This window comes from Delphinapterus leucas, chromosome 3, assembly GCF_059928025.1.
Source record: "Delphinapterus leucas isolate spDelLeu-1000000601 "Yukka" chromosome 3, BTC_Dleu_Yukka2, whole genome shotgun sequence".
NCBI classification, from domain to species: domain Eukaryota; kingdom Metazoa; phylum Chordata; class Mammalia; order Artiodactyla; family Monodontidae; genus Delphinapterus; species Delphinapterus leucas.
The window spans coordinates 103,591,664-103,617,214 of record NC_143131.1 but is presented as its reverse complement, the minus strand read 5'-3'; the positions used below and the strand labels follow the sequence as shown (position 1 = coordinate 103,617,214).

General features: G+C 39.6%; 1 protein-coding gene across 1 annotated transcript in view; it reads right to left on the bottom strand.

Moving 5' to 3' along the window:
* Window positions 1–2,845: 2,845 nt before the first annotated feature.
* Window positions 2,846–25,551, bottom strand: part of CSNK1G3 (casein kinase 1 gamma 3) — a 308,727-nt gene continuing 286,021 nt past the window's right edge. The window contains exon 16 of the mRNA XM_089909240.1: window positions 2,846–25,551. This exon is cut by the window's right edge and continues 47,823 nt beyond it. The gene's annotated coding sequence lies outside the window, so the exon portion shown is untranslated.

Sequence of the window (25,551 nt, the reverse complement as noted above, 5' to 3'; positions counted from 1 at the left end):
CACAAATCAATCAATGTGATAAACCATATTAACAAATTGAAGGAGAAAAACCATATGATCATCTCAATAGATGCAGAAGAAGCTTTCGACAAAATTCAACACCCATTTATGATAAAAACTCTTCAGAAAGTAGGTATAGAGATAACTTACCTCAGCATAATAAAGGCCATATATGACAAACCCACAGCCAACATCGTTCTCAAAAGTGAAAAACTGAACCCATTTGCACTAAGGTCAGGAAGAAGACAAGGTTGACCACCGTCATCACTATTATTCAACACAGTTTTGGAAGTTTTAGCCATAGCAATCAGAGAAGAAAAAGAAATAAAAGGAATTCAAATCAGAAAGGAAGTAAAACTGTCAGTGTTTGCCGAGGACATGATACTATACATAGAGAATCCTAAAGATGCCACCAGAAAACTACTAGAGCTAATCAATGAGTTTGGTAAAGTAGCAGGATACAAAATTAATGCACAGAAATCTCTTGCATTCCTATACACTAATGATGAAATATCTGAAAGAGAAATTAAGGAAACACTCCCATTTATCACTGCAAAAAAAAGAATAAAATACCTAGGAATAAACCTACCTAAGGAGACAAAAGACCTGTATGCAGAAAACTATAAGACACTGATGAAAGTAATTAAAGATGATACAAACAGATGGAGAAATACACCACGTTCTTGATTTGGCAGAATCAACATTGTGAAAATGAGTATACTACCCATACCAATCTACAGATTCAATGCAATCCCTATCAAACTACCAATGGGACTTTTCACAGTACTAGAACACAAAATTTCACAATTTGTATGGAAACACAAAAGACCCCGAATAGCCAAAGCAGTTTTCAGAAAGAAAAATAAAGCTGGAGGAATCAGGCTCCCAGACTTCAGACTATACTGCAAAGCTACAGTAATCAAGCAATATGGTACTGGCACAAAAACAGAGATATAGATCAATGGAACAGGATAGAAAGCCCAGAGATAAACCCACGCACCTATGGTCAACTAATCTATGACAAAGAGGCAAGGATATACAATGGATAAAAGACAGTCTCTTCAATAAGTGGTGTTGGGAAAACTGGACAACTGCATGTAAAAGAATGAAATTAGAACACTCCCTAACACCATACACAAAAATAAAGTCAAAATGGATTAAAGACCTAAATGTAAGGCCAGACACTATCAAACTCTTACAGGAAAACATAGGCAGAACACTCTATGACATAAATCACAGCAAGATCCTTTTTGACACACCTCCTAGGGAAATGGAAATAAAAACAAAAGGGACATAATGAAACTTAAAAGCTTTTGCACAGCAAAGGAAACCATAAACAAGACGAAAAGACAACCCTCAGAATGGGAGAAAATATTTGAAAATGAAGCAACTGACAAAGGATTCATCTCCAAAATTTACAAGCAGCTCATGCAGCTCAATAACAAAACAACAAACAACCCAATCCACAAATGGGCAGAAGACCTAAATAGACATTTCTCCAAAGAAGATATACAGACTGCCAACAAACACATGAAAGAATGCTCAACATCATTAATCATTAGAGAAATGCAAATCAAAACTACAATGAGAAATTATCTCACACTGGTCAGAATGGCCATCATCAAAAAATCTAGAAACAATATATGCTGGAGAGGGTGTGGAGAAAAGGAACACTCTTGCACTGTTGGTGGGAATGTAAATTGATACAGACACTATGGAGAATAGTATGGAGGTTCCTTAAAAAACTAAAAATAGAACTACCATATGATCCAGCAATCCCACTACTGGGCATATACCCTGAGAAAACCATAATTCAAAACAAGTCATGTAGCACAATGTTCACTGCAGCTCTATTTACAATAGCCAGGACATGGAAGCAACCTAAGTGTCCTCGACAGATGAATGGATAAAGAAGATGTGGCACATACATAAAATGGATTATTACTCAGCCATAAAAAGAAACAAAATTGAGTTATTTGTAGTGAGGTGGATGGACCTAGAGTCTGTCATACAGCGTGAAGGAAGTCAGAAAAACTAGTACCATATGCTAACACATATACATGGAATCTAAAAAAAAAAAAAAAAAGGTTCTGAAGAACCTATGGGTAGGACAGGAATAAAGACGCATACATAGAGAATGGACTTGAGTACACGTGGTGAGGGGAGGGTAAGCTGGGACGAAGTGAGAGAGTGGCATTGACATATATACACTACCAAATGTAAACTAGATGGCTAATGGGAAGCAGCTGCATAGCACAGGGAGATCAGCTTGGTGCTTTTTGACCACCTCGAGGGGTGGGATAGGGAGGGTGGGAGGCAGACGCAAGAAGGAGGGCATATGGGGATATATGTGTACACACAGCTGATTCACTTTGATATACAGCAGAAACTAACCCAACATTGTAAAGCAATTATACTCCAATAAAGATGTTGAAAAAATAAAATAAAATAATCAGCAAGGACGTACTGTATAGCACAGGGAATTCTACCCAATTTTCTTTAATATGGAAAAAGAATCTATATGTAATATGGAAAAAGAATCTTAAAAAGAATGGATATATGTATATGTATAACTGAATCACTTTGTTGTACACCTGAAACTAACACGACATTGTAAACCAACTATAGTATAAAACAAAAATTAAATTTAATAGAATAGTATGGGGCTTCCCTGGTGCCGCGCAGCGGTTGAGAGTCCACCTGCCGATGCAGGGAACACGGGTTCGTGCCCCGGTCCGGGAAGATCCCACATGTCGCGGAGCGGCTGGGCCCGTGAGCCATGGCCGCTGAGCCTGCGCGTCCGGAGCCTGTTGCTCCACAATGGGAGAGGCCACAACTGTGAGAGGCCCGTGTACCGCAAAAAAAAAAAAAAAAAAAGAATAGTATGTGCTGATGTAAGTGACCGAATATAGAGGGTAAAGAATGGTGATGCAAGAGAAATAGTAGGAGAATTCTGAAATGATGAATGACAAGGAATGGAATCTGGTCCACAAATGGAAGAATGGGAGAGGAAGGACATTTCATCCATAATAATAGCATGGAAAGCAGAGTATATGGGCACAGATGCTGGTAGGTGGAATGATATAGTGGTAGGGGCTCAAAGAAATACTCTGCTTCTGTTTTCTCAGATAAATAGAAAACATAGTTGACAGATGATAGTGATAATAGGGAAGTCAGAGTTGTAACTGTGAGGAAAAAAGGTATAAAACCGCCATCCATGAAGTGGGAGAATGAAATGCAGTAGGATTGCCAGGTAGCACTCAGAACCAACTTGAGATGGCATGAATTTAAAGTGACAATAGGAAGCATAGTAGTTTGCTTGTTGTTTCTCCAAGGCACGTTTAGATGAACAGGTGCCGGCTTCGATTAGTCAGAGTTGGATGTAACGAGGGATGGGGTTTTGCTAGGTGATTATGCAAAGTAAGAAGTTGAAGGGAGTTGAGCATGTATGCAAAGGATGATTCTAAGGGTGGACCACACAACCTAATCTAATTGAGGATGCAAATAAGGACATAAGAGGGCAAGTGAAGGATCATGAAATGGAAGGAACAGTGGGCAATAGGTCCTGGAGAGAAAATATTTTTTGCAGTCATGGTACCAGTAGGAGTGAAGTTGAAAGATAGTAGGCTACAGTTGGAGAGGGAGAGACTTCAAGTTGTAAATATGGAAAAGTGGTAGATATTGATAATGAGAAGTTCTCCAGTATCCCCCCCGCTTGAAGTGAATTAGGGTAGTGGTCAAGATAATTGGAAGAAAGGAAGTTAAGGAACTGAAATCCAGTGTATTTGGAAAAGTCATCTACATGTATATAAAAATTGCCAATAACTGCTACAAAAGGCTTGTACTGTGAGGTTAGACAGACTTGCCATGTGAAAGCTATTAATGTAGACACATCTGGCACCTTGAAAATGCCATTTCAGTCACCCAAGTTTCAGAATTCCTGTGGCTTGACTGCTACTGAGAAGCAGATATATTTTACCTCATGTGCTATGCATTTTAGGAGCAAACAAAATGATGACACATTTCACAGGGGAACAGGACCAGGATCAAGGTTATGGAATTCAACAAATATGACCTGTCAGATGCTAGAGGACCGGCTTAGCAGTAGAGACCTCAGGGTCAAAATACTCAAGTTTCCCTGGAACCAGAGATTCCAATCTCAAAAGCTTCAACTCAGTCCTTCACCCTTTGAAGGCAGATAACTTGGGTAGCACAAAATTGATTGGCTAGGGTCTTTCAGATGACATCTTAAGACCAAAAGCTCCATCTCCTTTCTTAGGACATTAGGTAATTCGTGGTTTTTTTTAAGGAACAAGAAATGACATTACAAAACTTGTCCAAAGAAATGGAGACATTGATTTTCCTCTGGAATATATTCACATAAAAGTCACCCTCTAAAGGTAAACAGAGAGAGCAGTAATATGCTATCAAATCAAAGACGTTCTATATCGCTGGGTAACTCAAAAATTCAGTCGCCTCTATCCATCCATCCATCTATATCTATCAATCAATCAATCAAATGGAATGAGATATCAATCCTGAACAAGTGAGATGTTTTTTTCTAAGTGAGAACAAACACATGGCTTCAATAAACAGAATCATCTTAGATATCTTCTGAGTTATTATTGGTTATCATTTTATTCTAATAATTTACTAAAGGGAAGGTATTAAACAGAATTGATCATCCTAGTTATTTTTCAACATGGTCTCAAAGTAAAATTATCAAATGAGGCAATTTCATAATCTATAACGAATATAATTAAGAGAATTAGGAATTCAAACTGCTTGCGTAGGCATCATACCTGATTAATATAAAACTGATCACATCCAAATAATCATCACTGCAAACTTTTCAAAGCACTTAAACAAGTTCAATATATGGAAAAATAGAGAACTAAATCACAGGGTTACTATGCAAATTTTGCACTTACAAAAAAATATATTAGCCATTAGGCAAATTGCAGGTAAAGATATTTGCTGTGTGGAAGCATCAAGAAAATAATACAAATTGCAGATAAGAAAGTGTAGTCAATAGTGGCTTATTGCACATGGTTTGTTCATGTTCTGAAATGCACTACTAGACATGAATCCACCCACTATATGTGCAGAGTCTTTCTTGCATGAATTTGTTTCATAAAAGTAGAACCAGGTTTCTAAGCAGGAAGTACTTTCAGACCTGTAAAATAGTTGACCAGTTACTAAATGTATTTAATGATATCAAGTCTAATTGTCTTCTTCCAAAATTCCTGGTCTAGAAATGTTTATAAAGTACTCATGCAAATTCTTCAATGGAAATATTTTTCCAACAAAGGAAGGTTAAATGGTGTCCCTAGTTCAGTTAAACTAACTGACCAGTTAAAGATACTCTACCTTCCTTCCATTTGCTGATTTCTCTTTGGCAATGATGACTGAATTCACAGCCTATAGATTAAATGTCAGCTATTTAGAGAATTTAGATCTGTCAAAAGTGGTGATTATCACCATATTATATATCTCTTATGAGACCAATAAATATAGTTTCTTTTTTTAAAAAAAAGAAGCATTTGGAGATGATTAAAAATGAAAACATATAACCAGACCAAGAATGATGAAGGTATTTCCATCCTTCCAGTCATATACAACTGTTCAAGATATTAATCATGACCACTGCTCTAGTGCTTTCTCTTATTCTCTCAAATGGGCCCTAAATTAGTACTAAGGAAACCTGGCAGGGACTGCAAGACCCTGGCCCTTAAGATAAAATAATATTTGATTCTATCCAGTACAAGTGGTGCTGTGCTTTGTAGTCAATCATCATTCAATTTATTTATTTTTATTTAATTTATCAATTTATTTACTTATTAATTTATTTTTCAAATGCTAACTCACCACTCCCAGCACAACACATACTGCATGGAAATTCCCCTTAAAATGGTCCTATCCCATCTCATGATTAGAGTCCTGAACTAGGGAAAGATAAGGGACTTAACCAAGGTGTTGATTCAGTATGACAGTCACTGGAGTGTTCTCGGAAGCAACATTCCAAGTAAGGTAGAGAAGGAATTTTATGCCCCTCAATCACATTTTTAGAATCTAAACAGAACTTCTATTCTTCTAGTGCATAGTTGTCATGTGGTGGCAGAGACAGACACAAGGAGAATAAAACATTCTGTATTCACTGGTTATCTTTAATTTGAAGTTAAAATTATTGCTAAAGGCCAACTTATTTTCCTAATATCCGTGAAGATATAGGAAGTGATAGTAAGGCAATATTAATCCAAATTTTATGAATGGGAAACTTAGAATTATAGCACAGCCAGAACTAAGCCTAAGCTTAAACACACTTCAGGCCTTCCAAACTCCTTGCCTGTTCTTTCTACCAAACAGTCAAAGTAAGTTACTCTTTAGCTCTAATCAAGTAACCTTATATATTTTCTTAGGAAGTAAAGGTTAGTTATCTGAAGTGACCTTTTAAAAAATTCAGTAATAAAACACTCAGATCAATGCCAATTCTATTTCCTAGAATATTCACCCAGCCGGTGGTTGAGTTAGTAGCATCCTTCAAGCCTTCTTACTTTGAGATAGTTGATCTATCTTACAGCAACTATTATAAAATATCACTGACATTGCCCATCAATATCTCCCAAGTTGCATATTAACTAAACTTTGGCATTCAAAAGATCACCATTATCACAGTGCGGTTATTTGAATCACAGTGTAGTTATTAACCATATTTGAAAAATGTAAAACTTGTTTAATAAAACATCAATTGTAGCTTATTGATTTTCATCTAGAAATTTTATGTGATCAGGCTGTTGGGGGTGTTTACTCTGACACCAACCAATATTCCAATTCTCTGACATCAATTTTTTATCCAAGAATTCAGTTCAATTCTGATGCTACCCCGAGTTAGCACAGACCCTACAGGTTAAGTCCCACAAGACTGTACCCACTTCAGATACTAGTCACCAGTCCCAAGTCACCTTCTGACTAACTGGCTATAAATTGGAGGTTCCCAGGACCCCCTCCTCAGGTTCAGTAATTTACTAGAACAGCTCACAGAACTCAGGAAGACATTTTATTTATATGTAACAGTTTAATAAAAGGCTACAAATAAACAGCCAGATGAAGAGGTACATAGGGTGAGGTTTGGAAAGGCCCTGAGCACAGGAGCTTCTGTCTCTGTGGAGTGGGGGTGCACCACCCTCCCAGCACATCGATATGTTCGTCAATTTGGAAGTTCATAAAATCTCATTGTTCAAGAGTTCTTACAGACCTTAATTTTCAGGACCCTCTCCCCTTCCTCGAGCTGGGTGAGTGGGGCTGAAAATTCCAACGTTCTAATCACTTGGACTTTCTAATCACAGGACTTCCATCTTGAGAGTATATAGGGGCCCCATCCTAAGTCATCTCATTAACATAAACTCAGATATGATCAAAAGAGGCTCCTTAAAAATAACAAAAGACACTCTTATCACTAAAGAAATTCCATGGGCTTTAGGATCACTGTCCCAGGAACCAAGGGCAAAGACCAAATATATCTCTTATCATAACACAGTTATTCATTATAGACAGACAGATAGCTAGCTAGCTAGATAGATCTACATAGATATATCTCCTGATTGTTCTAAGTACTATGTAAGTCTGGGGATACACTGTGGTGGAGAAAAGCAAATACAATTACTGCCCTCAAAGAGCTTAAGTCTAGTAGTAGAGGGAACTGACAGTAGTCAAATAAACACAGGGGGGAAAATGTAAAGCAACAAGTGTGATAAGACTTAGAAGGAAATGATGAACTATACAATAGGTGGATTGGCTCCCCAAGGCTGTGGAAATGGAGAAGTCTTCTGGAGGAAGACAGCTCTGAGTCAGGCGGAGAAGTTAAGGAGATAAAGATGGCATGAAAAGGGCAGAAGCCAGTTTGGAGATGTTGAAGATGAGTTTGAGCTAAGCACAGGGAAGATTTGGTTTTCTGAAAATGACCCCAAGAATATGTTGCTTCAAATACTATATCTTTGTTTAGTATTTATAGATATTTTTACTGATTACTATAATATGAGATAATACTATTTCATATTATAAGTAGTCACTAAATTACTTACAAGGACTCATTCAGACCACAGAACTAATCTAAAATATGCTGATTTCAGCACAAGAGAAAAAGGGACTGGGCTACAAGTTAATAGATGATGCATTTCTACCAACTGTGCCTCAGTTTCCATCATAAAATGAAGGTTTGGGTAAGTATGTGATGTTATTCAGGACTCTTCCAGTTACAAGTCCTAGCAAATAGTCACAAAATGGCTTAAGAAAGAAGAAAAAAATAGTGGCTCCCTCATTTCTCTGTCTCTCCTTTTGGTTTTTCTCCACATTGGATGCATTTTCAGAAAAGCCCTTTCCACACAGGGTTAAGGATAGCTCATGGCAGCTCAAAACTTTATAGGTAGCAGTCCCCAAAGAAACGGACTTTCCAAAAGCTCCAGCAAAACCCTCAGGAAAGGTTCTAATTGGCCTGTTGGGTCATGTGACCATCCCTGAGCCAATCACTGGGGCCAGGGAATGGAGTACTCTGGTGACCAGCCCAGGTAGTGTGCCTACCCCTGGGGATTGGGATATGAGACCACGCGCTTTTTAGCCTCTCTGTGCAAAGGAGCGATGATTCCTGAAAGGAAAAGATGCTGCTGAACAGATAAAATGTTTGAATGGCCGCTCTATGAATTTTTTACCATTTTTTAAAAATTCATGTTCTACTACCCTAAATTTACTGACAAAACAGAGGCAATATGCATATTCTGAGACTCTTTACAACGAGGCGTATGTTTTGATTTCCTGAGAAAGCTCTAATGGCCCTTGCCAACAAACTGAATGGCAGTTTCCACTGCCTGTTTGTTCTATCATAAACATAATGTGCTTCTCGTCTCTCCTCAGTTTACACATCTTCATTTTTAATTGGCCACTAATGTTCTCCAAATGTCTTCACCTTCTCTCACAGCACACCAAGAAGGTAGATTTTAGACACACACACTCACAAGGATTTTAAAATCTCAGAATACCTAATCAGTTTACACTGCCAAAAAGATGGGGTTTCCAAATGGTCACAACAAAGATGAAGAGGGGAAAAAAGACCATGTTCTCTGTCTGTGCTCCAACGTTGATCAAACAGACACAAGAAGTAAAATTTGCTTTTGGTGTCTGCCTCACTCTTGGTTTCTGTCTCTCAGGAATCCCTAGCTTTGCAGATCACTATTCCAACCCAAAACACAATTTCTAGGCTGCTAGTGAAACCCGAGTTCCCTGAGAAAGAGAATTAAGAACACAAAGAAAGTATTCAGTAATTTGTTTTACATTATAAAGGGACCTCATATCAATAACAATAAGGGATAATTAATGAAAACCCTGAAAAATTGTCTTTGTTCTATGTTGTTCCACTGAATAATTTATCATCGCCTCATCAACCAACGCAAACTCAGACACCATATATAAGAAGCAGCATCTCTCTCTAGTTCTAATTTGGCTCTCCCTGCCCCATCCCGACACCCTGGCAATCTCCCCGTCCCTCGCCCCCTGAATCCTGTGGCTTCATGGACATTTTAGTGCTGATCACTATGGTTTTGAGTAGCTCCCTCTAAAAACCGAAATCCTTCTGTAACTAGTGAAATTTGGTACTTTCCATCAGCTTTAAGTGACTGTGCTTCACATGAAAGAGACCATATGACTTTGTTTCTCAATTAGGACAGATCATCTCAACACGGCCCCAGGGAACCCACAGAGCAACCATTCCTGATCGCTGTATGGCATTAAGTCTCACTCCATGGCTTTGTTATTTCTGGACATTGAAATTACAGAGTTGCATGCCAAGCTCTTTCTAACAGCAGGTTAGTTTAGCAATACTGGCTGCTGAGTTCCTACTTCACCCAACTCACCACCTAGTTGCTTAAAGACAGGTCTGGGTCTTTCTCTCCTCCCAGAATGGCCTCCTAAGTGCAGCCTGTTAAAGTGACATGACGCCAATATTAGAGACACAGCTTAAATATTTGAAGCAAACAAGGTTATCACCAGCCAACTGCCAAATATGGGTGCTTCTGATGCCTTTTTTTTTTTTTAATCACACAGTTTTCAGTTTTTACATGCAGATGAGGGCATTTTAATGTAACCAGAGATGAGGGAGGGGACACAACACGTTATGCAAATGTAGTAGCAAATGTAAAATGATAAATTAGCAAGCAACTATTTAATTATTACTGTGACTAATTCCTATAGATGGTGCCACAGCTAATGAACCTGAACTTGTCCTGGTTGACTGCAGTGTTCTGTTGAAACATTTCCATTTGGTTTGTTTGCTGCTTGTACAGCTCGGTGAAATAGATAGCATCTGTTTAATGAGCTCCCACTTCATTACAGAGCTGGACTACTTACTGAGTCATTCTCCTTAAGCATGCAGGCTGGGTACTCTGCTGTTGTTTTAAAGCAAATACTAATTTATGATTACCTGTCACATTAGGGCACTGAAAATTGTATTCACACAGGCTCACATGAGCAGAATGCTCATGAGCTGATTATGGACTGTGGTGGCAACCCTTGCTTATAATCCATGGACATAAATTCAGATCCCCACTACAATATGGGCTCCCGAACAATAGATGCTGTTTGCAAAGAGGGAGAGGGAAGAGAAAAGGGCTGGTGAAATCACCACATGTAAATGCACAGACTCTTTCAAAGCCCGACAAACTCAGCAATGACCTAATTCAATGTGCACTGATTGTCAGAAACACCCGTTACACTGTGTCATGTACAGAGGAAGATGAATGACTCTCTGGCTATTCACTCCCTGCCATGGTCATTATCTAATTGAAGTCTGATGCCCAAGCAAGGCGGATCCTGACACAGTGACTGCAAGCCTCTATTGTATGGAATAAATCCTATAGATGTGTCCTAAAATGGTACTTGCAGAGAAAATTCCAATCAATAACACTTTCCCAAAACGCAGCTTTTCATCTTTAAGCCTAATATTTACCTGCAGGCTTTAGCACAATGCTCTGTTACCAGTTTTCCCCCCTTCTCTCTCCCCCATTACAAGCATGCCATTTGCACTTTAAAATACAATATTAAGCAAAATGCCTCATTAAATCTGTTTTTCTTTTTTCAGTTTATCCCCTATAATTTGCCCCCGTAAATTAAAACTATGGAGAGATGCGATTTTGCCTTTTTATTGGCTGTCTGCTCAGTTTGTTTTTATAGTCCTGACTTCATTCTGCCTGGGGACACCATGGTTTGCTTCAGAGGCCGCTGCCCTTGATGTGGGGAGTGCTATAAACACCACTTCCTCAGAACTGTGTGCACCAATCATAATCTTTGATTACAAATACTGCTCAAGACCTCAAACATGAGGAGCAGCACAGTGAGAGAGGCGGCCAGGAAGCATCCCTAACTGGCGTTCACATACAGAATACTTAGATATAGCAGCCATGGGCTGTACCTATGTTAAATTCTGCAATGGAGATTAGAAAACCTACCCAAGCTAGCCATGTACCGGAAATAAGAATACAAAGATTAATAATTTATACATCTGTCCTACACCCCATACTCACTTTCTTTTCTTCTTCTCTCTCTCTTTTTTTTTTTTTTTTTGAAGATCACCTGTTTAGAAACTTCAGTGTTTTTTTCCCTCATTTTTTTGTGCTTAGCTACCCAGGACTGAAAACCAGACTAATGGGATGGAAGAATAGAAAGAATAAAAAATGGGGGTGGGGGGAGGGATAAATTAGGAGGTTGGGATAAACATACACACACTACTCTATATAAAATAGATAACCAACAGGGGCCTGCTGTATCGCACAGGGAACTCTACTCAATATCTTGTAATAACCTATGATGGAAGAGAATGTAAAAACAAGAATTTATATATTTTATGTATATATATATATATATATATATATATATACACACACACACACATACATACACATATAGCTCAATCACTTTTCTGTACACCTGAAACTAATATGACATTGTAAATCAACTATATTTCAATGAAAATTTTTTTAAAAAAGAATAAAAAAACAAATGCCCAACTGTGACATGGTTCAAGGAGAAAGCAGGTGAGAATAAGTATGGATCATAACGTAGGCTCATTATACATTTTAAGCAAACTCCTAACTAAACATTTTAAACTGTTTTCTATAGCCATTGTGTGTAACATTTCTCTGGATAGGCTGGTAATTTGTGGCTCATCTCGTTGTCGCTGCAGTCCACAGAGACGTCGCAGACGTGGGTGCTGGCTTGTTCCAACCACCATGCAGCATTTTAACTTTGAGCTCTGCCCCTTCATGCTTAGAACAAGAAGAGGAAAGAATGACTGCTAAGTTTCTCTTAGCTCTACTATGCTATAATTTCACCTTTTTAGCCATAATTAAAGGAGCCCTAACCAGCATGGTGTCCAAGACCATTCAATTGCTAATACTAATTTTGACTGCACTTCAGGTTTACTCTAAAAAGATGAAAACAGTTCTTAAAAATCAGCAATTTTCTTCAATGCACAAATGAAGTGATATGGCGTCTCATTTCAGATAATGCCCAATTTACACCATGGCAACCCTGACCCACTGTTTCTTAAAAGAAACCAAGTTTAATTCATCTTCGTGATGCCCAAGTCTGACTCTCACTAATCACAAGTTATTGGGCAAATTTGCATGTAGTTTTTTTTCTTTAATGGAGCCTGAAGAATCTAGAAACCCAGTTGTTCATTTTATTGTCTTAATATGAATGTAACACAAAAGATTTGGGGTTATTCAAAAGAATATTTTTCATAATTCCTTAAACTGCAGAAAAATGGAAACAAATTAGTTAATTACTGTCTCCAGCCCGTATGGGTGCTAACAAATTCCTTTTCCTCACCTATAATGAACTCCCAATGCCAGCCAAGATGGGGGAGGTGTGAGTAGTGGTGCTGGTTTTTTCTACACAAGCAAATTGCTTTTCCTGATTTACATGGGAAAAAAAGACTGAGTGCCTATTTATACACTGGATAATCCAATTTGCTTATTTTGCAAAACAGTCCCTTTCCCCTTACTGGCAGCACTAAGCACTGTGCAGCCTCTCAACTAGAGTTTAAAAGGATATGCATTAGATACAAGGCCACACAATGACTGTGCTCAATTCACTACATACACTAGAGTCCATTTAAAAAGAAGGCAGAGAGGCATTTGGAGAAACATTTGGTTTATGCTTTTAAAAGTATATATACTAAATGCCCACAAGGAAGACTAATGGGGAGGAGAAATCTTACTGAGAAGTAAAAAAAGAAAAAGTGAAGTTTTACTGTAAGTTTTCAATTGAGTTCTCTTAAGAGACCTGCCAGATAGGATTCTGCACTTTGCCTAGTTCCCAAAAATGTATTCGAGGCCAGATTAGAGCCAAGAGCTGTTAAATATTCTTTCTTGAGATGACACAGATAAAATATATAGAGATTTGTAGATACAGATGAAGACACAGAAAAAGATATGTCCATAACCCAGTAACAGGATTTCAAAAGAGCTGAGGAATACCAGTTGGAGAAGAAGGGTGTGAAGGAGACAAAAAACCTGGCTTGTCAGGGCTGGGGGCGGGGGCACTTCTAACTGGACGTTGTTTTCCATAGCTAATCAGAGAGGTCACATGCAAAATCCTTTCTAAGTGTCAAGCCCACAGTTTCACCCTGCAGTAGGCTGGGAAAAGAAAACTCCACCTCTTAAAAATGTCATTTTCATGAGAAAGGAAAAGCTGAAATGGTGAAGTCGGGTACACAGAGCTTTCTGCATAGGCAGTGACCCTGCTGTCAGGGAATCAGCTTCAGACCAGCCAAATCAGCCACAAAGACAAGAAGAGAAAATGGAATGCGGGGAGACAAAAGTGACCAGCATCTCGGCTCCCAGAGGGACCCTCCAAATAGCACAGCCATGGCAGCAGTGTAACCTTCCTGGCCTTCACGGGGTCCCGTGAATAAAGGAAGTGACAAGCACAACTAATCTGAGGCGGCAGTTGTTGAACATTCGCCCATGTAAAAGCCACCACCAAGTGTTTCCTTTCCCAAGGATCTTAGAAACAAGCTAGGGTCCAATACAGGCTCCTTGTTTATTAGGGAGCCTCTAATCACACAATTTGTGTGTATATTCTCTCTCTCTCTCTCTCTCTCTCTCACACACACACACACACACACACACACACACATTATAAAATAGAGCACTGTCTAAGCTCTGACGTTTTACGTTCCTCCTGTAGATGTTATTATATAAGACACACATGAGTAAAGTTAAAATGCCAGATTTGAGAGCGTGCTCAATCTTGTTTTATGATGAGACAATACTTCCTGGGAATAAAGCTTTCAGAACATGACAGTCAGACATGGTAATTAGAAATTAATGCTAAGGCAAGTGGAGAAATATTTAGCCATGTGTGTAGTGGAAGGTTGGAGAAGAGGTCACAAGTTCTGAAAAACAGTCCTACTGTCTTGGAACCCTGCACCCCCATTCTGTGCTTTGCTTTGCAAATAATTCTTTGACTAGTCAGCAGCATCTCAGGGTTTTTGCTGACTTTCCAGGCAAAAGGCAAATGTCTGCAGACACAACCCTCTCCCCCTGCCAGGTCCTCAGCTCCTGCTTCGCACATGGGTGAACGTCCACCGGTTATGTGACTCTCAATGACTGGCCTCCACACCCGGGTCCAAGCAGAACCGCGCTGGGGTCAGGAGGGGCTGTTTGTACCAGGGACGATGACCCTTTGACCGGTCAGCCTTTCTCTCGACTGTTCCCCGACGATGGTTTGGAGCAGCAGCAATACCAGCAGCAAAAGAGAAAGAGACTTCAGATGAGAAAAGAAATAACTGGAGTTGTCAGGGAGGGAGGGAGAGAGAGGAAAGGCTGCTTTTATTTGAAGTGTTCAGACATGCTGAAGTAATGATCCTGGCAACATGTCAGTGAAAACGCTTTAGTAAGCAAATCATTTAATTACAGCCTTCTCTGAGGTAGTTGATATTGCTTGACCCCTGACCTCTTGTCTTGCTGTACCTAAAACTCAGCCTGGGATTCACACTTCCTTTTCTGGTCCCAGAATCTCTCCAACTTGTGCCATTTAATATAGTGTGCTCCAGGTGTGCTATGGTGAATGAATAGTTATATTACTACCTGTCAGACACAATCACACTTTATTCATCATTCTCGGCTGGCTGCGTGAAGCCCAGCTTCCAGCAGGCTCCCTCTCTATTTCCTTGTTCAGACGTCTGCGGTGCTTTTGGCCCATCTGTCAAGGCTGTCATTTAGAGGGAAAACAGTATCAGCGCTTTAAATATACGGAGTTCTCTATTGAAACAGTGCTGTGATTGAACTGTCAGCATTCTCAGTATCACAGACAGTAATTCATGACTGGTCAGGGCTCCACTGAGGTTGCTATTACTACAGTGACCCCGAAGGGTCATGCGGAGGGTTTTTGCTTTACAGTTTGGTCTATAAATAGTGCAATTAACCTTTCAGGAATTACAAAATGCTCTTGAATTCTCTTTACATGTGCTTCATGCTTGCACAGTTTAGAGCAAAGGGAAGGAAAAGAAGGGGAAAAAAACTACAAAATTGCCGAAATGGGAGCCATGTGAGTAGAAATGTGTGTGTGTGTGTGTGTGTGTGTGTACATATATATATATTGTTTTGAGAGCAAGCATTTGAAATGCATGAATGTATTTTAAGCCACCGTTTGCTGTTTTGGAGGAGGATAACATATGCTGAGATTTCTGCTGAACTGAAAAGGTTTCTGAATCTGAAATAAAATATGATGGATGTGAATGAAAGGACTTCTGTTCGTCCTTATGGAAAGGAAGTGGAGGTTTTCAGTTCTTCAAATTGTTACCTTTCCAAAACAGAGTGTTTCTCAGTGTTTCCAGCCGCAGCTTCTAGAGCACAACACCTGCATTCTCCGCTAAACCCAGAGAAAACAGTCTCAGGAGCCAAAAGCCATCTCTAATCTTATAACACAATCCCTAAAGAGAGAGAATTTGGAATGCTCATTAGGCAGGCTACTGATGGCTCCCTCTCATTTGAAAGCCTCAAATCACTGAATGAGGTTTTTCTCCTTTATCCTTCAGGAAATCAAGGCACTTTCTAAAGGAAACGCAGAAGGTCAGCAGCAGAGCCTAAAATACAAACCCAAACTCCAAATCTCAGCTTTTTACAAATCCTAGACTGTCAGGCCACCCCCACCCGCTTCCTCCCTGGAAACCGTAATACTAAGTGATCCCTTTTCAGTATCTTTCTATAGACAATTACATTCTAAGTGATTCAGAGTAGTCACTTGGACTCATTCCTGAATACAGGGCCGGCTTTTGTTCCTTTAGATTTCTGCATCCCAGGGATGTCTCCTAACACAAGAGTACAGAATCCTGGTGCTGCATGGCTGCCTCTCAGATGAATGTTTGATACGTTTTCTCTTTGGCGGGATCGTTTAGTGACTGCATTATGCCAGTTATTCCCACAGCTCATACAGCACAAAGAGATTTTTTTTTTTTTACCAAGTTGTTCAATGGACAAAGCCAACGAGCCTTTTTAATTTGTGATACCAAGCTTATACAGCTAAAAATAACCATTTTGGGTGGTTTCAGTCACCATATTTTTTCTTCCTTCGAAGGTAATTTTACCCAGTTTCTTTCTTTAGGGGAAGGAAAGATGCTATTTGTGTGTGTGTGCAGGTCAGCAGAGGAAAGCCACAGACCTAGCAAATGGTCCTTTATGACACATACTTTTGTTGACCATCCTCTAAAAGGAAAATAACACATCATTTTCTTAAACATCCGTATCACCAAAGAAGTAGGATTAAGGCAATACTTCAACTAGCTTAAAGGCTTGCAGGAGGCAGGAAGAAGAGTAAAGAGGTATAAACCTTCCCATTAGAGTTATTTTCTGGGAATGCTTCTCACACCAATCCACAGCTATACAGAAGTAAAAGCCTTTGCTTATTGCAGCCACCGAGTAAGGATAATTAAGAGGTAATCCCTTCCAGTTCGGGTGCACTTTCCTTTTTGGCGACAATCATAAAAGGTACAGAGCGGAGCCAAACAGCCCCACGTTGTCACTGTTATTATCTTTTGTGACTGCTTCCTTCTCTTCCCGTCCTCAGTTGGACAGCAAAAAGCCTTTGCTTATTATAGAGGCAGAATAAGTGCTAGTCTCATCCCATTAACTGTCATATTACCAGGCTCCGTGCCATCCCATTTGAGTTTCACTGAGCATTCAGAACTGCTTAATTATGTACAGTAAAGACAGTCTGCTGAGACTGTCCTTCTTGATTAATATGGGAGGGGGAGGGGAGGTGAAGGGTCACCTCCAAGGCTTGCTTGTGCCTTGCACAAAACTAACTTGGTGTGACAAAGGCTTTTGTGAGTTAAAAAAAAAAATAAATTAAAGCCCATTTGGAAAGAAAGATGCTGGCATCAAGGGATGAGGCTACTTTTGATTCTGCAGGCTAACAAGATATTACCCCCTCTGTGCTGGCGCTAAACTGTATAGTGCATTCCTTATAAATTATACCACCCCGTGTTAATTACAGTGTGCTGACAGAGCTTGTCATTACCAAGCCTGCTACAGGCTTTGTGCACTTGGATTTTAATAGCTGTTTGTTCTGAGGAATGTGGCAGAGCTGCCTAAGTGGCTGAGCTGGGTCATTGCTAACATCCCTTTCTTCAGCCCCTCACACTGGTTCTATTCTTACAACCCTAATCCCTCCTCTCCTCTCCTCTCCTCTCCTCCTCTCTCTCTCTCTCTCTCTCTCTCACTGATCCCCTCCCCCCATAAAACAGATGTATAGGTTACAGTCTAGAAATGCCAATGCCTTCATTCAGACACAATAAACTGAGCTTTATATTGTGCTGCGTTCATTGTCAGCCCTTCAAAGCCTCTAGCTGAAATACTCTTTTCTCCTTTATCCAACCTCCGTATAAAAACACGACTGTTCTGATCTAATGGGATATTTTGAGGTTCCTCCCCAATTTCTAATTTGGCATTCTCCTCTCAGGCAGGAATCTCTATCTGCTACTTTATTCGTGCCCAGGGCAAGAGCCTGTAAAGGAAGATGCTACAAAGGTGGAAACAAAGTCAGAACCCATCCTTCTCCTCTTCCTCTTCCTCCTCACCCAATAATTTTATATCTCAGATAGTTATTTTCATAATCAACAAATACAAACAAAGAAATCACTCCTTCATCTTAAAACAAAATAGTACCACCACTTGGTGAGCCCCTACTATGTACCAGGGGCGAAGGCTAGACTCTAGAAAAACAAAGATGAATAAAATATAGGCCTGGCCTGCAGGGCCTTAGTAGGGGAGTGGTTATGTAAATAAATAATTACCAGTGGGATGTTTAATAATAGAGGTAAAAACAGATCTTCTCTCAGCATCACTTGTCTGTGGGTACAGATGTGGTCACATTAACAGTAATAATTCAAATTTCTCTGCTTTGTACACTCACCAATTTCTGGAAGTCCCCAGACAGAGCCTCACATGTGCTCATTAACAATTCTGATCCCGCTTGTACTTCGCCTGTTGTGTCAGGCGTCATGGCACAAATGGTCACAGCTTCTGCCCCATTCTGTCTTTTGAGTTGCCCCTCTTAAAGGGTTACCAAGGCAGTGCTGTTTGAGCCACATCTCTTACAGAGTTTCTAGTAAAATAGTCCACCCTGCTCCCTAGGAGTCAGAAAAAAGTCCATGAAGGGTTGGGCTGAGACAGACCTGAGTGAAAAATGCCATGCTGTCCTCAGATTTGTCCCCACTACTACCACAACTAAGCCTTTCTTACTGGGCCAAGTGCCCCGTGCCACACTCCTTCCTCCTGCAGGTTGAATTTTCACACAAAGTTCCTTTGTCTTCCTATTATGAGGCTTCTGCTGGACCCACTCCCACAGGGTGTAAGAAATTCCAGACATGTCTGTATCTCCGTCACACCCAAGCATTGACAGAGGTTTGAACAAGATGTCTTGATACACTCAGACACTCACCATACACACACGTACACAAACATCCCAACACATACCATGTAAGCAAACTGAATTGTAAAAGAGACTGATAGCACTTTCTATAAAAATCAGTTTTATGGTAAATATAATTTACCAGATACAGTAAACCAATTAACTGGTATTGACTTAAGGAGATGAAACCCATCTTCTTTCCACTTACCAAGACAAAAAGAATAAGTGCAGGTAGACACAATGTAATGAAAATGACTTATAACGTGAAATCAACTCAACTTGAAGTTCATTTTCTCAAAATAAAGTGGAATTGCATCATATACTCTACCTTCTGCACAGACTTTGGAACTCAACCCCCATGAGTTGAGATCCCTGTATCTTTTCTAATCCTCATCATTACAGGAAAAAGAAGTATTTATTAGGAGTACAGAAGACTACTATTAAGATAAAATTCCAGAAAGCAGAAATCCCTTAAAATCATGTACCCCTTCATCCCAGGAGGGACTTGAAAGCTGTTTTTGATGCCTGCTGTGAATGCCAAGTGGAATAGTTTGAATACCCAAATATCAGCATGAAAATTTCATATTTGTCCTTTCTTCAGTCAGCTCATTCTATGCACACTCACACTTCAGCATGTACAAGTGTTACTGTAAAAACATAATTGTACCTACTGTTTTTATGAGCAACTTCAAAGCTTTCCAGGGCTAAGTTTATAATTCATGATTTCTGTTTCACTTGGTGACCTTAGAACATGATCCCAACAGAAGCCACGACTCCACCATAAACATTGCCTTTTGTGTGAGTGTGTGTGTGCATATATACACTCGTCTATATATTTTAGGACACAAATTTGTGATTGTACATTGTAAAACTTCACTGAGAGACAGAAGACCATATAATACATATTAAAGAATGCTGTGCTAAACCATAAATTACATAGTTTGACCTCTTGGCTTCTTATGGCAAACTGACACACTTGGCTCTCATCAAATCATTTCCTTACAAGACTTATTTTACATCAGCAACACGAATTCCTTCTCAATCCCTTAGTTTCCAATGTTGTTTATATGGATAACGGTAAATATATACATTTACCATATGTGTGGGTATGTATAGACACATACATGTATCAATATATATACATGAGAAATAAAGAGAGAACTCTCTCCCAGGAGATAAAGAACCCTGTAGTCCCAATTTATACCCCCCAAAAATCACTAGATTTCAGATTTTGGAACCACTCCCTAATTAATAGGTATGTAAGTGACACTTCCTTCCATTAACTTTCCCTGTATTATTACTGACCTTACCAACCTCAAACAACTAAAGCAAATTAGACTCAAATGCCTTCCCACATTAGAAATTTTTTTTAAGATTAAGATTGGTTTTCAAAGATTCATTTTTTAAATTTATCTTTCCTTGAGGTATAGTTGATTTACAATGTTGTGTTAGTTTCAGGTGTTCAGCAAAGTGATTCAGTTATATATTTAATATATAATAAATATCTATTCTTTTTCAGATTCTGTTCCATTACTGGTTATTACAAGATATTGACTATAATTCCCTGTGCTATACAGTAGGTCCTTGTTGTTTGTCTGTTTTATATATAGTAGTGTGTATCTGTTAATCCCAAACACCTAATTTATCCCTCATTTTTGAAACACAGATACACACACACATGAAACTCTCTACCTTAGCCTTTGTTTGTGGTCCCAGCAGCCCCGTGTGTCCTTTGCCATCCTCACAACCCCTAGCACCAATGACAAACACTCTTGGGCCATTTAGGAGCACTCGTTTGTATCCTGTTGGGCACAAGGACCCCTCAGCTAGCGCAGCACTTTCTTTCCTTCCTACAGTGCCGCAAAGCTGCTCTGGGAGCCGCAGAGCCCAGATTTCACGTAACTTTCTCCCAGTCTCTTCCAGCAAGCTTACCACTCAACTTCCTGTACAGGCTGAGAAATGCCCGGAGGCCCCTCAGCCAGACCCACCTGCAAGGACCCCTCCCTCTTGTACTGAGCTGCTGTTTCTTTCTGTCAGGGATTCTGCAACACACCTCGAGGGGAAGTTCTGACCTCAAGGTGTCAGCATTTATCACCACCGGGGCGGCTGCAAGCAGCCTCAGACAGACAATTACCTTGGCGCTCAGGCCTGGCAGTCATGGGCTCTGTTGGAAGCAAAGCTGAAGCCGGGTTTTTCCTCCTCACGAAGACTCACTGAGGGTGTTTTACATTTCAGTGAAAACTGGAGACTGGAATGAAGTGACTCGAGGGCATGACCTCAATCACACCACAGTAATGAGGTGTTTTTGGTGTGGTGTCAACTCCACCACAAGACAGAAGCCCACTCTCCAAAGAGGGAAAGTCCCAGGTGCTAGGGGCACTTGCTGAACCACTCCTCTCACCTTTCCCATTTCCAAGGATGAGTCAGCTGGGCCTTTGCTAACTGCTGCTCAGGAATCCCTGATAAGTTTATCTGCCTCCAAATGACCAACTCCATGACTGAAACATGACAGTGATTTCAATCATTGCTTTTGCTCCTCCCCGGAGAAAACTCTATATTCAAACTAAGTGCTTTTACATAGTCAACTTGTCTGACAAGCACAGCCAAATGTCATTCTCTTGAGCTTCAAACTGCTTTAGCTCAACTGAGAGTAACGGGTTTTCACAGGTCATGAAGACAGGAACAGTTACATACAATACACACAAGTAAATAAAGTATTCAAGAAAATACATGATTTTAAAGGTTAACTTTTCTTAAACGTTTTACCGTTTCAGTATTTACAAAAAATTCCCACCGTTAAAAGGGTAAATAAAGAAATCCTAATATTAAAAATAAGCAATTTGCAATATATTTTTTCATTGTAAATATGTGTCCAAATCTAAACCCATAATAATTTGGGCTTGTTCTAGAGTGCAGGTGTGAAGTTGGAGAGTCTCCAACTTTTATTTTGTGACCATGATTTTGAACTGGTGAGCAGGCACTAAAGATACTTTAAAGCCGCTTCCTATCACTTCTTGGTCTGCAGTGATCATGTGCACGGGCACCGGCAGCCCCATGCTATGGAATGCACTCAGCCGCCCCATGGTGACTGGAAGCATCACGTGATTTGTGGCAAGTGCACTGAATGCAGGCAAGTGTGGCCACTGAGATAACAGAAGAAAAAATTAACTCCCCCTTTTTAAATTGGGATATCATTGACATATAAGAGTATATTCATTTCAGGTCTACACTACCTTTTGATTCCTTTTAATAGAATAGAGCTAAGGAGGAACAACTAAAGAACTACATATTTGCTGGGAGGGCTGTTTGTGCCTTCTTGGAAACACCTTCCAAAAAGGCAAACTAGACATAGACCATCAGGTTTTTCACCCTATGAAGACTTGAGAGGAATAGCCTGGTTTTTCTCCCACCCACTGGCACTAGAACAGGCTTTTCTATCAGGGAGGCAGAAGTGGAGAGCAGGGATGTCTAGCTAGAAAGAGTTCCCCAGGTCATTCTGATAATTATAACTCCTTCCCTCCTGCAGTGAGGGTCTATGAGTAGATGGACCACAAGAAACAACAATTTGAGATTGTTGGTAAGAATGAGGTATCAAAGAAAAATCATGGAATCCAGACTGAGAAAGAAAGGAGACAATGAAATCATAAAGGGTGATAAACTCATAGACAAGGGGAAGGTCAAGTTTGGGGAGATCTTAATAAACATGAAGGACAAACAATGGAAAAATAGGAAGAGATTTTTACTTACCTCTGTTCATTGGGTGTATTGGGTGTATCTTTCCTACACTTTGCTTTCCTAGCTTCACAATAATAAAACAGAGGACTATACTTTGCTGTTATGATAATTTACAAGGGGAAGAAGAGGTAAGTGAGGGTCAGATCTAATTTTTCTAAGACAGTAGTCTCAAGACAGCCCTTTTTTGTTACGCAATCCTGCCAAAACCCCTTTGGAAGACAGAGTAAGATTTACACTTGCTAGGTAAAATACAAGACGCCCAGGTAAATGTGAATTTCAAATAAAAAATGAGTAATTTTTAGAATATGTATGCCCCATGCAATATTTAAGATTTAATTATATTAAAATTACATGTTGTTTATATGAAGCTCATATTTAACTGGACATCCTTTACTTGTATTTATTAAATCTGGGGACCTGAGGAAAATAAATCCTGAATTTAGCAACTAGCACAAACCATTCATTGGTGAGGTTTCTCTCGTAATCCCTCTGATTCTAAATGAGAAGCTGTTTCACCAAGTAATTTATATGCTTCTATGTGGTCAGTCAAGTTTATGAGTGGCTAATCAAACTCTCCTTTCTTAAAAAGAACCCAAGTGTCAATAGTCATTTCCACTTTGATCTAGGTTGGACTGTGCCCTTAATCAAAAACTCCCTTCGATTTAACTAACAGGATGACAACCAACAAGGCGTTAACATGATCTGTGGCTCTTTGGCAGTGAGACTGCTGCCAGCAAGTTTCTGAAAACTTCCATCACTTTTGTCATATTGCTGGAACATACTCTGCCTGGTTTCTCCATCGCCGCGACTTACAGTTTTAAAAATGTATTCCTAATGTGCATGTATAATGAAACTCATTAGAAAGAAAAAATATAATTTCCTACCAACTGGCAATGAACGGAACATAGCGTTAGTTCAAAGTGTTATTTACCAAACTTGGGGAATTTGGGTTCATTAAGGCATACGTAAAATAAAAAACCCTCACACAGATATTAGTTGATGTGGGTTTTACCAGGGAAGTAATTAGTAAAATCTCAACCCATGAAATATAGGTTACCCCCAGCTCAATGACTACACCAGTGATCCTCAACCCCTGACACAAATTAGAATTACCTGCTGAGTTTTAAACAGAATGTCAACGCCTGGACCATGGATTCATTAAACCCAGATTCTCTCAGGTATTTCTAGTGTTCAGACAGAGCTGAGAACCACAGCCCTATCCAATACAGAAATGCATAATGTTTTGTTTAACGTGAACTTAGTGAGGTTAGACATCCAAAAATGATGATAGCTACTGCTCACATTATTAGAGTTTCTGTTTCTAAATTTCTGTTTATTAAGAACAGACTGATCCAACGAGGAAAACTAAACAGGAAAACGTTAAATTTTAAAGACTATTTGGGTTTTTTTCCTTCGTAAGGTAATCTGTATTATCCTTCCCTCCTATTTTAAGGTTCGTAATTTTCAAGCTTCTAAATTTGGAGCCATTCTATATCTCATCTGTCAAGACTGCTCAAGCCTTACCATTCTCTAACACCTTACTTTTCCAAAGTAAACTATAATGATATCACATAATTTTGAAGAATTACCAAATCTGTGAATATTAGCCTAGGTGAAATATCAAAGTACTGTTGTGTTATTGTTGTTTAATTCAGGCCTTCCCGCCCCCACCCCAGACAAGGAAAATTTACCTTCTCTAAGGCAGCAGTTCTCAGAGTGTGCTTACTGGACCAGCATCTGGGAACACATCCTTGGTCTCACTCCACACCTACCATACAGGAAACTCTGAGGCCTAGAAATCTGTGTTTTAATAGGCCTTTCAGGTGTTTTGATGTACACTGAAGTTGTAGGATGTCCATTCACATGTTTGTACTAGCCACTCTGTTTTCCTTTGGCAGTTTTTCACTGTGTCTTCCTAACTTGTACTAGGAATGCCTGATTCAGCGCTGGAAACCTTGGGGTTGTGGGAGGAAAAGGTCTGCCCTCCAGACTTCTTCATCCCTGAATTGAGCTTTATGAGGAAGCAGCTTCTGGGAATAACGAGATCTTTGCACAGATCCTGGGAGCAGGTGATGGAAGGAGGAGCTGGAAAGAACAGAGCACAGCTGGTCCATAGATGGAAACCTGAGCTCCATCCTTATAAAACAAGTGTTGGCCAAGCTAAAGGGGGGTATTTTTCTGGAGACTCTGTGAGGCCATTAAATTATCATTTCCTGGAAGGCAAGAGTGACTGTGTCTAGTACTCTTTACAAACACTAAAACAAACAAACAAAACCCCACCAAGTACAAAGAACCCCACTCTGTTCTTTGCACATGCTCCTTCCCCTTTTCTGCTTGCTGGACTCCTATTAACCTAGACACCTTCAACACTCCCTCCACTGTGAAGACTTCTCAGAAAATTCCTTCCCCACATCCACACTCAGCCTCAATAAGATGAAGCATTCCTGCTCAAACTCACACTTACCACCTGGTACTTTTTAAAATTAAAAATGTCTGCCTCTACCACTAGGTTTCAAATTTCTCAAAAGCAAAAACAGTCTAATAACAGACACTCAGCAGATGTTGGCTGGATGAATGAATTACAAATAATTAGTCAAAGATACTTTTGGATGATGACTATAGATATCAACGTTATCAACAATCAGATGCTACAGCGTTACCACTGCTATTATTTTTTTTTCTAGGCTTTACACAGAAATCTATCAGGCACCAGAAGAAAGTATATACGATTTTGAATAAATTTAGAATTTGTAATTACTACTTCATTGCAAGATTTCTAAATTATCTACGATGTCACCTTAGTAATCTTTATATTGAAAGTTAGGCTTTAAAAAATAAAATATATAATCGCACAAT